We start from the raw sequence: 13316 nt of genomic DNA on the forward strand, positions 1-13316 counted from the left end.
TTATCATTCTTCACATCCTCCTCCTTTATCATGTGGTATTCTTTTGTAATAGGATTATGTACTGGACTAAGATATTAATAGTTTAGTGTAAATTATGGTAATATTATTTTGGCCCCTTTGTTTATGTCTTACACATATCTGGCAAAACCTTGGCTCTTGATTAATTAAATCATCTCCCTTCTTCATTCATACACCTGAGCTTCTGAACCATGCTAGAGAAAATCATATAATTGTGTGCTTTGAAGTCACAAAAAATTCCTAGGGTCCAACTTCAGCTAGCTTTCAAGTTGTCTAGAAGCATTTCTGTATGTACTACAATGTCTATTTAAGGCCCAGGAGAATAAGGAATCCTAAGATAATATCAAGTGTATCATTGCAATGATGAGCCAGAGATGGGGTTCTGGCCAGGCAAAAGGGCAAAGCTTTCCCTCTCATCTACTCCTTCCATACTAAAGCATTCCTAAGCTTTTTCTATGCAGTTGCAATGGCTTTTTGCTTCCATACTTACCCCAAATGTCTATTCTCCATATAGCAACCACAGTCATCTTTTAAAAATACACATCAGACCAGATAATTCCCCTACTTAGTCTCAATGGCTTCTAGCCATACTTAAACTAAAACCACTTCGTTTTAACGCCTATCAGACTCACACAATCTGGATGCTCCCCACTCCTCTTTGTCCACACTGGTGTTCCTGCCAATTTTCAAACCTAAAGCATGTGCCCACTGCTTTTGCACCTGCTGCTCCCTCTGACTGGAGCACCCTTCCTTAGAGTTTGACATGGTTCACTTCCACACGTCTTTCAGGACTTTGTTCATATGTCACCTTCCTCTACTTCCATACCTGTCCTCTTATGCCATTAGTCCAAACATCAAGAAATATCAGTACTAAGAGGCTCTGTAAGGGAATTTTTGATGCTTCAAGTTACATGTTCCATCTAACTATTCCATGTTCTGTTCCTACTGTGTCATTGGGCCTACAACAGGTCAGCATATGGAAAGACAAATATATCTTTGTATCCATCAGAAAGATACAAACTTGTTAAAGCAACAATTTAGAATGGCAAGGAGGGTACTGGAGGGGAGGCTGTTTATCTGGTTTTACCTACAAAGTCCTGGATTCCTTTATTTTTAAATCTCTTATATATTTTAAAATCTACATACAGTATAATTCATTCTTTGTGATGTACTCTTCTATGAATTTTGCTATGCCTAGAGTTACATATCCACCTACTATGCTTAGAGTTCATATCCACCCCAACAATCAAGATATAAAGCAGTTCTACCACTCCCCAAATTATACATGACTGCTAAGTAGTCAACCTCTTCTCCCACCCTCCCCCAACCCCTGCAATCACTTAGCTGTTTTCTATCCCTATAGTTTTTAGGCTCTGAGAATTCTGAGTTTAACCATTATTCAAGGTCCAGCTAGTCCTGATGATCTCCAGGCATTATTCAAATCCATACTTGCTATCAAAATTATTGGTTGAGCATGACTGAAAGAGTGTTAACTTAACTATGGATATACTTAATAAATTATACACGAGTTTTTGTGGAAATGTGATATAGATTCTCAGGGCAATACCTTAGCTGGGGTGGTTAGAAGAATCATTTCCATCCTCGTCTGGCTTAGCCCAGATTCCTCCTCTCCTATTTTGTCAGGATTCTGCCATTCCCTTCATCATATCTGGTCTTGCCCCTCATACAGTTACTTCTTCATGTAATGTTCTTAATACCGGTTACAGTATTTTTCTCCTTGAATTTACAAATGCCCAAACTTTCTTTTAAGCATAGAATTATTGTCACTGAATTGCTGAAGGTGACTCTCTGATGATGTCTACAAACATTTTCTTCAGCTCCCTGCCTCTCTCTTTTTTTAAAAGATTTTATTTATTTATTTGACAGAGAGAGAGAGAGAGAGAGAAAGAGAGAGAGAAAGCACAAGCAGGGGGAGTGGCCAGCAGAAGCAGAGGGAGAAGCAGACTCCCTGCAGAGCAGGGGGAACCCGATGCGGGACTCAATTCCAGGACCCCAGGATTATGACCTGAGCCGAAGGCAGTCACTTAACCAATTGAGCCACCCAGGCGCCCCTGCTCCCAGTCTCTTTCCATCTGAGTCCTGCACTGAGTCTATGCTCCCTGGCTCAAGCAGTAGCCGCTTCTTGAGTGCTCTGTGCTCTGCTGCCAGCTCTCTGGTTTACCCTACGTGTGTTTTGGATGGTTTAAGTGCTAATGTCCAATGTAGAGCCTGGTTACTGTAGCCCTGGTGTATTCTTGTTTGACCATTTCATATCCACTAATCATTCACATCCCTTGAGATCTCTGGCCCATGAATTACATAGTAGAACTGAATTTCCCAGGAATAGGAAATAAGAAATAGGAACAACAACAAAAATTCACAGGTTAGTTCCTGTGCCCGCTGCACCTGTAGCATTAACACCAGGGGTTCACATACCAGGCAGGCTAATGGCAAAGTAGCTTCAATAACCACTGATGAGTCACAAAGTCACAAATCTTTGTCCTGCGTGTATTAGAAGGACTACACTGGGTTCTAGCTCTAATTTCACCTTGGAGCTGTCTTTACTTTCTAGTTCCAGCCATTCCTCACAAGAGCCTTGAAGGAGATATATGCCCAAGCAAGAGCAGTGGAAAACCAAGCAGCACTTCAGTTTCAGACTAGTGGCACCAGATGGCCTGGTTTGCCAGGACAGTGCTGGGAGTCCAGGGGGCTATTGATAGCACTTTTTTTCCTCTCCAAGTATACCAATTTTGATTATAAATTACATGAGTGCCTTAATTATATACAGCGTTACATACACAACATATAACTCCCCTTCTCCCCATCAGGAGGGAATATGGAGCCATTAGAAATTAGACAGACAAAGAGAAGGGTACAGGGTCAAAGAAAGAACCAAAATCACTCTTAGTATTGACAAGTAAAATTGGCAGAATTTTGTAATACTTCTCAGAGCAGAAGCAACATACCCATAATGGTAGTTCTTAAGAGGAAGTTTGAGTTTTTACAAATATAGAGAGTAATGAGAAATATGAAGGCCCCTGGAACTAGAGAGTGACATCACAAAAAAAGAATGTGGTCATGCAGGAAGGAGATGCAAGAAGCTCTGCAGATTGGACCTTAACCAACATGGCTGGAGGAGGCCCTGAAAGATTGTATCAGAAGTAATTATATGGCAAGGTCCTTATCTTGGGTTCATTGATAGACTTTGGGGTCTATGTTGCTTCTGTGAACTATAACTAAAATTTCTTGTATATATAACATTTTCTGGAAGACCTGCCAATAATTTTCATCAGCTTCTCAAAAAGTTCCAAAAAGTTAACCATTGCTTTATGGTGTTTTCAGTTCTGGTATGTATTTTAAAATATATTAAAAGGAAGCTGGTTCTCATTCCAGTGTTATACTATTTAGTCATTTTCAACACATTTACCACTAGTTTCATAAAATCCCGAGTTAACTAGCCTTCACTGGGCTAGGTGGCCCGACCTGGGTTTTACAATAATGATTCCAATATCCAGATTGGAAGAAAGAAACAGATAAACAGCACTGTTAACAAAATCCTCTCTTAAAATAGCTTCTTTCTTTCTTTTTCTTTTTTTCTTTCTTTTTCTTTTTCTTTTTTTTAAGGGGGCAGGGCAGAGGGAGAGAGAATCCCAAGCAGGCTCCACACCCAGCGTAGAGCTCGACATGGGGCTTGACCCCACAATCCTGAGATAATGAGCTGAGCTGAAATCAAGAGTCAGATGCTTAACCAACTGAGCCACCCAGGCACCCATAGCTTACTTCTGTCTAGGCATGTTGCACATTACAGAAGCCCTTGGGAATTTCACACTTCCTAGGATAACATAGAGACAGTTTTGCAAGCTAAATACCAATTCAGATAAAGATGAGAGAGCTATGTCATGAAAATAGACTGGTTCTGCAATGCCATTTGAGGACACTTTTGTTCCTTTTGACTTTTAGTTTAGTTTACTCCTTCTTGGTATTGTATTTATGAGCCAGCTGAGCTAGGGTGTGACTGGTTTATACAGTTCTTACTTGTAATAAAATACTGAATGGTAGGCAGCTCTACTTCTGCTACAGTAAACTGCACCCTTGTTCCCACCATTAAGTATCTGGATGCCCTTGTGGAAATAATGTAACTTCTCTGGGCCTGAGGCTCCTTATCTCTAGACCTGATGAGACCACTGGCTTTCATTAGAAGTTATCAGAGGTTTCTTCCAGCTGTGTGATTGTATGGCTTTGTATTTCTAGGAAGGTATCTATGTTTACCATTCCCAAATTTATACAACAAACTCCTGGGGAGGAGAGGCACTTTATGTTCATTCAAGATAATATCTAAGGCAAAAAGTATATAAAAGATAAAACATGATTGAGCAGCTGGGGAGAAGGCCTCTCAGGAAAGCCATGCTTCACTAGTCTCCCTATTCCATGAAAAGACTGATTGGCCAAATTCTAGGAGTCTTTTAGGACCACCTGCCATAGTGCTCATCATATGATGATATGATGCAGTAAGGTCACACACACACACACACACACACACACATGCAGCATGAATTCTCTCTTTTTATACTTACAAGGCTTGTCTTAGTTGGCTCTTCTATATCATCTTTCCCCCCACGCAGAAACAAATGAAAAACTAAGCCAATTTCCATTTCTCAGTGGCAGGAGTCCTGGCTTTCTTGCCCTCTCCCCTCTCCTTGGCACAGAAGTTCTTCTTGCAGAATTCCTGTCCTTCTGGCCTGCTTTCTGAAACATGAGAAGGTTCTGGTATTCAGAAGTGGGTCACATCACCTACTGAGAGTACCAGAACATGGTATGTGGCAGGAAGAGGGGCATGTGAGGTTGGAGGGTTATAGTATTATATCAGGCAACCCTACCCTAGTTATACACAACATGTTATAGACAACATTCCCCTGGGTCAAAAGTATCACTTCCTGGTTACAGTCAGAATTGAAAATGGGTCCCCCGGGGAACCTGGGTGGCTCAGTCAGTTAGGCGACTGCCTTCAGCTCAGGTCATGATCCTGGAGTCCCAGGATCGAGTCCCGCATCGGGCTCCTTGCTCAGTGGGGAGTCTGCTCTCCCTCTGACCCTCCCCCCTCTCACGCTCTCTCACTCTCTCTCTCCCAAATAAATAAATAAAATCTTAAAAAAAGAAAAATAAAAAGAAAATGAGTTCCCCAATCAGACAAAATTATGAGGCTTTCATATCATCCTCAATCTTAGCCAAGCAATGGCCACTTGTAAGCATTATTATTTAATCATATGCAAGTTGTTTTCATTCTGACAGTTGTGATGGATCTGAAGAATATTAACCCCTTTACTCATACCTCTAATATCATCTTAGACGATGTTTCTGGAGGTTCAAAATCCAGTATATTTCACTCTAGAAATAAATCTCATGTATTTCACTCCAGAAAAGCAATTTTTGGTATGTGCCAGGCCATACAACACCCAGATCCAGATAAAACCACTGCTCCTCCTTCACAGCTATAACCTTTGTCTTCATGAGTTAGTATAGAATTCTTCTTTTTACTGACTTTGGCTGGACTGTAGCAGTTTTCTGTTCTTACACAAACTAGTGATTATTTAAATACTTGGATATGTTGCTTGCAAACTGAATTCTTATTGCTAAGAACCAAGAGCTTTGTATCTGCCCTTATCTTTCTTCTATAAGACACACCACACACACACACACACACACACTGATGTTAACTATAAGGGAAAAAAAGGAGAATACACATTCTTCTAAAGTGCACAGGAAACATTCTCAAGGAAAGATTTTATGTTAGGCCATAAAACAAACCTTAAATTTAAAAGGACTGGAATCATACAAAGTGTGTTCTCCAACAACAATGGAATAAAATTAGAAATCAATAGCAGAAGGAAATTTGGAAAATATAAAACTTGTATATTTGTACACAATCTTGTACATAGAAAATGCTAAGGAATTCACACAATGTGCTATTAGAACTAAGAAAAGAATTCAGCAAATTTGCAGACCACAAGATCAATATAGAAAAATCAATTATATTTCTATATACTAGCAATGAACAATCTGAAATGGAAATTAAGAAAACAATTCCATTTACAATAGCATTAAAAGAGATTTAATACTTGGGAATAAATTTAACAAAAGAGCAAGACTTGTACAATGGAAATTATAAAGCATTATTGAAAGAAATTAAATAAGATCTAAATAAATGGAGAGACATCTCACATTAATGAATTGGAAGACTTAATATTATCAAGATGGCAATATTCTTCCCCAGAGTGATCTACAGATTCAACACAGTCACTATCAAAGTCCCAGCTAGTTTTGTTTTTTTTTTACAGAAATTGACAAACTGATCTTAAAATTCATATGGAAATACAAGGAATCCCGAGTAGCCAAAATAATCTTGAAAAAAAGCACAAAGTTGAAGGATTCACACTTTCCATTTTCAGAACTTATTACACAGCTACACAAATGAAGACAGTGTATTTGTGGTATAAAGATAGGCACACAGATCAATATATAGAATTAAGAGTCCAGAAAAAAAAAATACCTCTATTTATGGTCAATTGATTTTCAACAAGGGTCCAATGTAATTCAATGGGAAAGGATCAACATTTTAAGAAATGATGCTGGGACCAAAGGATATCCATGTTCAAGAATAAAGTTAGACCCCTCCCTCACAAAATATATAAAAATTAATTCAAAATGGATCATAGACCTAAATATAAGAACTAAAACTATAAAACTATTAGGAAAAAAGCATAGAAGTAAATCTTCATGACCTTGGATTAGGCAATGGTTTCTCAGATATGATACCAAAAGCACAAGCAAGAAAAGAACAAATAGATAAACTAGACATCAAAATGAAAAACTTTTGTGCTTCAAATAACACCATCAAGAAAGTGGGAACACAACCTAAAGAATGGGAGAAAGTATTTACAAATATGTGATTTACAAATCACATATCCGATAAAGGCCTAGTATCCAAAATATATAAAGAACATTTACAACTCAACAACAAAAAGACAAATAACACAATTGAGGAATGGGCAAAGGCCTTGAATGGACATTTCTCCGAAAAAGACAAACAAATGGTCAACAAGCACATGTTGATGTTTAACATCATTCGTCATCAGCAGAGGCAAATCAAAACCACAAGATACCATTTCACACTCACTAGGAAGGCTATAATAAAAAAGATGGACAATAACAACTATTGGCAAGGATATGAGGAAATTGGAAGGCTCATACCGTGCTGGTAAAATATAAAATGGTGTAGCCACTTTAGAAAACAGTTTGGCAATTCCTCAAAAGTTAAATATAGTTACTATACCAATCAGTATTTTCATTCCTAGATATACACTGAAGAGAAGTGAAAACTTATGTCCACAGAAAAATCTGTCCACAAATGTTCAGAGTAGCAGTAATCATAATAGCTAAAAAATGGAAACAACCCAATTGTCCATTACATGGATGTACAATGAATCCATATACAAATGTGATATATCCACACAATGGAATATTACTATGCTATAAAAAGAAATGAATTACTGATACACATAACACAGATGAACAGTAGAAATATCAGGCTAAGTTAAAGAAGCCAGACACAAAAGGCTATATATTATTCCATTTACATGAAATGTCCAGAATAGGCAAATTCATATAAACAGAAAATGGAGGAGTGGTTTCCAGGGAAGGGAGAATGGTAAGTGTATGCTAATGAGTATGAGGTCTCTTTTTGGGGTGATGAAATATGCTAAAATTAGATCATGGTGATGATCGTACAACTCTAGGAATATACTAAACCCTACCAAATTGTACACTTTAAAAGGGTGAATTTGCAGTGGCAGCTGGCGCGCTCTCCACATGCAGAACAATGTTGGCGAGTTTGTGGACCTATACCTGCAGCAGAAATGTTCGGCCAGCTACTGCAACATTGGCGCCCGGGACCACGTGTCCATTCAGATGAAGGTGGCGAGGTTGACAAGGTGACAGACAGGTTCAACAGCCAGTTTAAAACCTAAGCTATCTGTGGGGCCATTACCAGGATGGGTGAATCAGACAACTCCATCCTCTTACTAGCCAAGGCCAATAGCATCATTTCAAAGAACTTCTGACTGGAGAGGATCACGGATGTGGAATATTTGTCATAAATAAATAGCAAAAACCCAAATAAATAAAATAAAATGAAATGAAAAGTGTGAATTTTATGGCATGTGACGTATCTCAATAAAGCTGTTATTTTTCAAATGTCTGGCACAAAGTAGGCATTTAATAAATATTGATTGGTTTCATTCCCATAAGCCTAAATTCAGATAACAGAGCTGAGGCTATTTCCTGCTCAGGGTTTAACAACTTTTACTTCCTCTTGCAGCATCAGGTAGGAGTGCCCAAGGGCTGCCAGTGAAGGAAACTGGAAACAGCGATCCAGGTTCTTGGGTTGGGGGCAAGAGCTGGTAAAGAATGGGGCATTCAAAATTAGGGAATAGATGCAGATTCTCTCACCAGAGGCCATTCCAGACAATAAACTTGGGGGAAGGATAGAGAATAAAAACTGAGACAAGAGACCAGTGGCTTGTGATCTGGAGACAACTTAATTCAATGAACAGCTTCTTATATTCCCCACTCTAAGTTTCATTTGGCTGCTAGCTTGATTTCTCAAAGAGCAAGGACAGGGATCCCACTGCTTATTCCCAAGCTGATCTAGTCATTTTCCTGCCAGGAAACTATATCTTTTCTGGTTTCATTGAGGTGTAATTGACATATAACTATTCCTTTTAGGTGTACAACATAAAGATCTGATATATGTATATATTGTGAAATGATCACCACAGTTAAGTTTAGTTAACATCTATCACCTCACATAGTTACAACCTTTTTTCTTGTGACGAGAAATTTTAAGATCAGCTCTCTTGGAAATTTTCAAAAGTATAATATCATATTGTTAAATAGTCACCAAGATGTACATTACATCCCCAGAACTTATTTATCTTATATTTTAGATAAATAATTATATTACTAAGCATGGCAATGAACAACAACAAAGGAGAGTTGAATTTCTAAAATATTTGGTTCCCTACCCTGGGTATGACTGAAAAAGACTCTGGTAATTCATTGTGTTGTATTAGCAGTAGGTAAACCAGATACAACTGGACTGCTTAAGTTTTCATTTGATGCAATCTTTTATGCAGATAAAGAATACTATGTATTTATTAATTTAATCAGTACCATTGAGCAAATCCTTGTGGGAATAGAACTAAAATACATTCAGAACTGGTTGTTTACTAAGCACTGTGTATTAAGCACTGTCACAAATGTGATCCATAAAGATAAAACCTAAGAAAGAGCCTTTGAGGCTTAAGACTGGAAAACAGTGGCCTTTGAAGAGCAGTTTCATTAGAGAGGTGAACTAGAATTGGAAGGATTACAGTGAGTGGGCAGTGAAAAAGTGAAAGTAATGGGTGTGGGCTCCTTTTCCAAGTCTAGCAGCAAAAGAAAGAATAGATGATATAGCTTGAGGAAGAGGCAGGGTAAAAAAATTATAGTACCTTATTTTTCTGATGATTTAATATGGGCCCCATGTAGATAGTTTGGAAGAACAGAGAAGTACAACAAAAAAATAAAATGGTTTATGATCTTCAAATAAAAATAAACTACAAATCTACATTTTCTGCCTAATTTCATGTAACAGAAACAGGATAATAAATTATTTAAAAGCTAGTATACAATTTAGATTTCTAACTTATCAAAGTACATTTCTATTAAGGAAAGAAGGAAAGGACAAAAAGTGACTTTTCTTTTATGGCAGATGTTGAGTTTGAACGAAAAATAGGGAAATGACGGAAGCCACTTGGTACTGCTTAGAGATTATTTTTCTTGTTGATAGCAATAAACTTTTGTTGACAGAAGTAGATCTCACCACAAGAAAAAAAGTTTGTAACTATGGTGGTGATAGATGTTAATTAGACTTACTGTGGTGATCATTTTGCAATGTATACATATATTGAATCATTATGTTGTAAACCGGAAACTAGCACAATGTTATGGCAATTATGTCTCAATTTAAAAAATAACAAAAAAAAAATTTCATTCCCATGTAATAATCAAAATTATGGACTTCAGGGGCGCCTGGGTGGTGCAGTTGGTTAAGCCACCAGCTCTTGGTTTCAGCTCAGGTCGTGATCTCAGGGTCGAGAGATCCAGCCCAGGTTGGGGATGGGATCCGTGCTCAGCGGGGAGTCTGCTTAAGACTTTCTCTCCCTCTCCCTGTGCCCCTCCCCGCCATGCTCCCTCTCTCTCTCAAAATAAATAAATAAAATATATTTTTTTTTAAATTATGGACTTCATTTATATTTTAGACTTCTCCTCCCCACATCTGGCTCAGATCTGCAGCACCCAGAGCAGCCTGCAGTCAGAGAAGCCAGAAGTCAGGGAAGAGAGTATGAATCACTCCTCTTCCCTTCCGTTACCCCTCTGAGGCTCCTCCCACTGTTTTATAGCTCACCAAAACTGGACCGCAGAGAGGAAGGAGAGGAAAGCAGGTAGAAAAATTCTCACTTAACTGATGCTGGATGCTACGGGCTCCTTTTAGACTTGGCAGATGTGTAAACCTGGTTTTTCCTCTCCTAGAAGGTGTTGGGGTGATTTTGCAAACCCTGCCACCAGCACTACCACTACTGCTGCTGGGTATCGCAAACTCTAGTCCAGCTAGTCATTTGTGATTTCTTCCATACCCCGAGGTATCCACTTTTGGCCTTCTGCTCCTGAGGCTTCCCCTCCGACGGGAACTAAGACCACGCCAGGCTGACTTTCCCCCCACGTTATCCACCTAGATCTGGTCCTTGGGAAACATCACAGCTGTTGGCACTGTGACACACTCTAAAAGGGCAGCTACTTCCCAAACGACAACCACTGACCACTTCCTCTAAGCTCTCATCCCTTAGATTTTTCAGGGATAATTCTGACACCAGCCTTCTGTGTCCCCCAAACTGCGGAAGACACATATTACACTCTTTAAGTGGTTTCCTAACTTCCTCTCTCTTGCCTTCAGCTGACGGGGAAGCTCCCCTACCCTCACACTCTTCCCACCATGTATGGGATCAGCACACCTACAAATTTATACAAAATTATATGTGCATATAGTTAAATTTTTAAATAAAAAAATAAATAAGACAAAAGCAGTTAAAGAGCCAAGCATAGTGCCAGGAAGATAGTAAGCATGAATGAATGTTAGCTTTTATAGCTAAATTTTAGCCTCTCTGAATGGTCATCTATATGATTGTTAAGAAATGGAAAAAAGATAGAGTCATCTTTTAAAGACCTGGTTAGCTACATGCCAGGAAACCAATTCCCTTTGTTAAAATATAGTTAGAGGCATGCCTGGGTGGCTCAGTCAGTTAAGCATTTGCCTTTGGTCATGATCTCAGGGTCCTGGGATCGAGCCCCGCATCGGGCTCCCTGCTCAGTGGGGAGCCTGCTTCTCCCTCTCCCTCTGCCCCTACCCCTGCTTGTGCTCTCTCTCAAATAAATAAAATCTTTAAAAAATAAACTAAAATATAGTTAGAAATATTAAGGGCTATGCCTTGTGACATATTTTTACAACAAAGATAGTATGACATAGTTAAGCGAGATCAATACACTTACAGAGGCAAAGAAAGTTTTACCAAAACATGACACTATGAAAGAAAAACTAGATGTACGTGGCACAGCACATTGAAAATGGTTAGGATTAGGGGGGCCTGGGTGGCTCAGTCAGTTCAGCGTCTGTCTGCCTTTGGCTCAGGTCATGATCCCAGGGTCCCAGAATCGAGCCTCGGATCTGGGTCCCTGCTCAGCGGGGAGTCTGCTTCTCCCTCTGACCCTCCCCCTTGCTCATGCTCTCTCTCTTTCTCAAATGAATAAATAAAAAAATCTTAAAAAAAAAAAAAAGAAAAGAAAATGGTTAGGATTAAAAAGAAAAAAAAAAAAAACCCAGGGTGGTACAGTGAACAGAACAATTTTGGTGCCTTTTCTATAAACAAGATGGAATATAAATGAAATAAATTACAATAGCTCTAATTGTGCCTTGCAGATCACACAATCAACATGGCAGAGGTAATTTGATGAGGCATTAAAATGGCTGAAGTGATAAGATTGCTATGTTCTTGTTATTTGGGGCATCCAGACCTAACTAGAGATATTTGCACACTCTGTATTCATGCCTTCATTAAAAAAATATGCACCTATTTCGTATAAAGTATTTTCTTTACAGCCTGTGATGGATATAAACAACTATGACGCAGTAATTGGCCTTAAGGCATGTACAGTCTAGTTGGAGAAGATAAACAAAGCAAGCTGTCTTTCAATTTAGAAATTTTGTGGAAAACTAAGCTAGCTAGGTAAAGTGTTAGGTACTTATCATTAGAAGAAACATTTGCTATTACTGTCAAATTCTATATATTTTCAAATTCAAGGTGTCAATTTTCAAGTTTGTGGCTGTTGGGTAGTAGATAAACGATGCATATGGTAAAAAAAAATGTTTCAAATGATGTTTTTAAATATCATGTTCATATGCATTTCTTACATACCACGGCAGAAGAAATGTCCTCATTTTCTCTCTCTTTCTTTTTCTTTCTTCCTTCCTTCCTTTCCTTCTTTCATTTTTTTAATTTTTTTAAAAGATTTTATTTATTTACTTAACAGAGACACAGTGAGAGAAGGAACACAAGCAGGGGGAATAGGAGAGGGAGAAGCAGGCTTCCCTCTGAGCAGGGAGCCCAATGCGGGACTCGATCCCAGGACACTGGGATCATGACCTGAGCCGAAGGCAGCCGCCTAACGACTGAGCCACCCAGGTGCCCTCCTTCTTTCTTTTAAAGATTTATTTATTTGAAGGGGGCGCAGAGGGAGAGGGAGAGAGAATCCCAAGCAGACTCTGCACTCAGCGCTGAGCCTGATGTAGGTCTCAATCTCACAATCCCAAGGCATGACCCCTAGATCACAACCCAAGCTGAAACCAAGAGTTGGACACTTAACTGACTGCACAACCCAAGCACCCCAGAATGCCCTAATTTTCAAAAACACTAGTTTTTACTTCACTAGCCTATTGTTGCATTTCCTTCAATTCCTATGGCATGCAATATGCAGAACTTGATAGGTATATTTCAGGCCAGCATAACACTTGGCCAGATGTCATTCTCTGTTCTCTTTATAGAATTTCTGCAGTGTTTCTTCTAAATGTTTTTTTTTTCTATAATATAATCTATCTTCCTTTTTTTGTTTCCCCCATTTCTTTTTTTTTTAAAACTCTAATCACATAA

General features: G+C 38.8%; 1 protein-coding gene and 1 pseudogene across 3 annotated transcripts in view; one reads left to right on the plus strand and one right to left on the minus strand.

Annotated features, from left to right (window-relative positions):
- Positions 1-13316, minus strand: part of TEX9 (testis expressed 9) — a 190779-nt gene that overhangs the window by 113363 nt on the left and 64100 nt on the right. The window lies entirely within an intron of this gene.
- Positions 7885-8135, plus strand: LOC118529244 (small ribosomal subunit protein eS21 pseudogene; annotated as a pseudogene).

This window comes from Halichoerus grypus, chromosome 8, assembly GCF_964656455.1.
Source record: "Halichoerus grypus chromosome 8, mHalGry1.hap1.1, whole genome shotgun sequence".
Taxonomy (NCBI): domain Eukaryota; kingdom Metazoa; phylum Chordata; class Mammalia; order Carnivora; family Phocidae; genus Halichoerus; species Halichoerus grypus.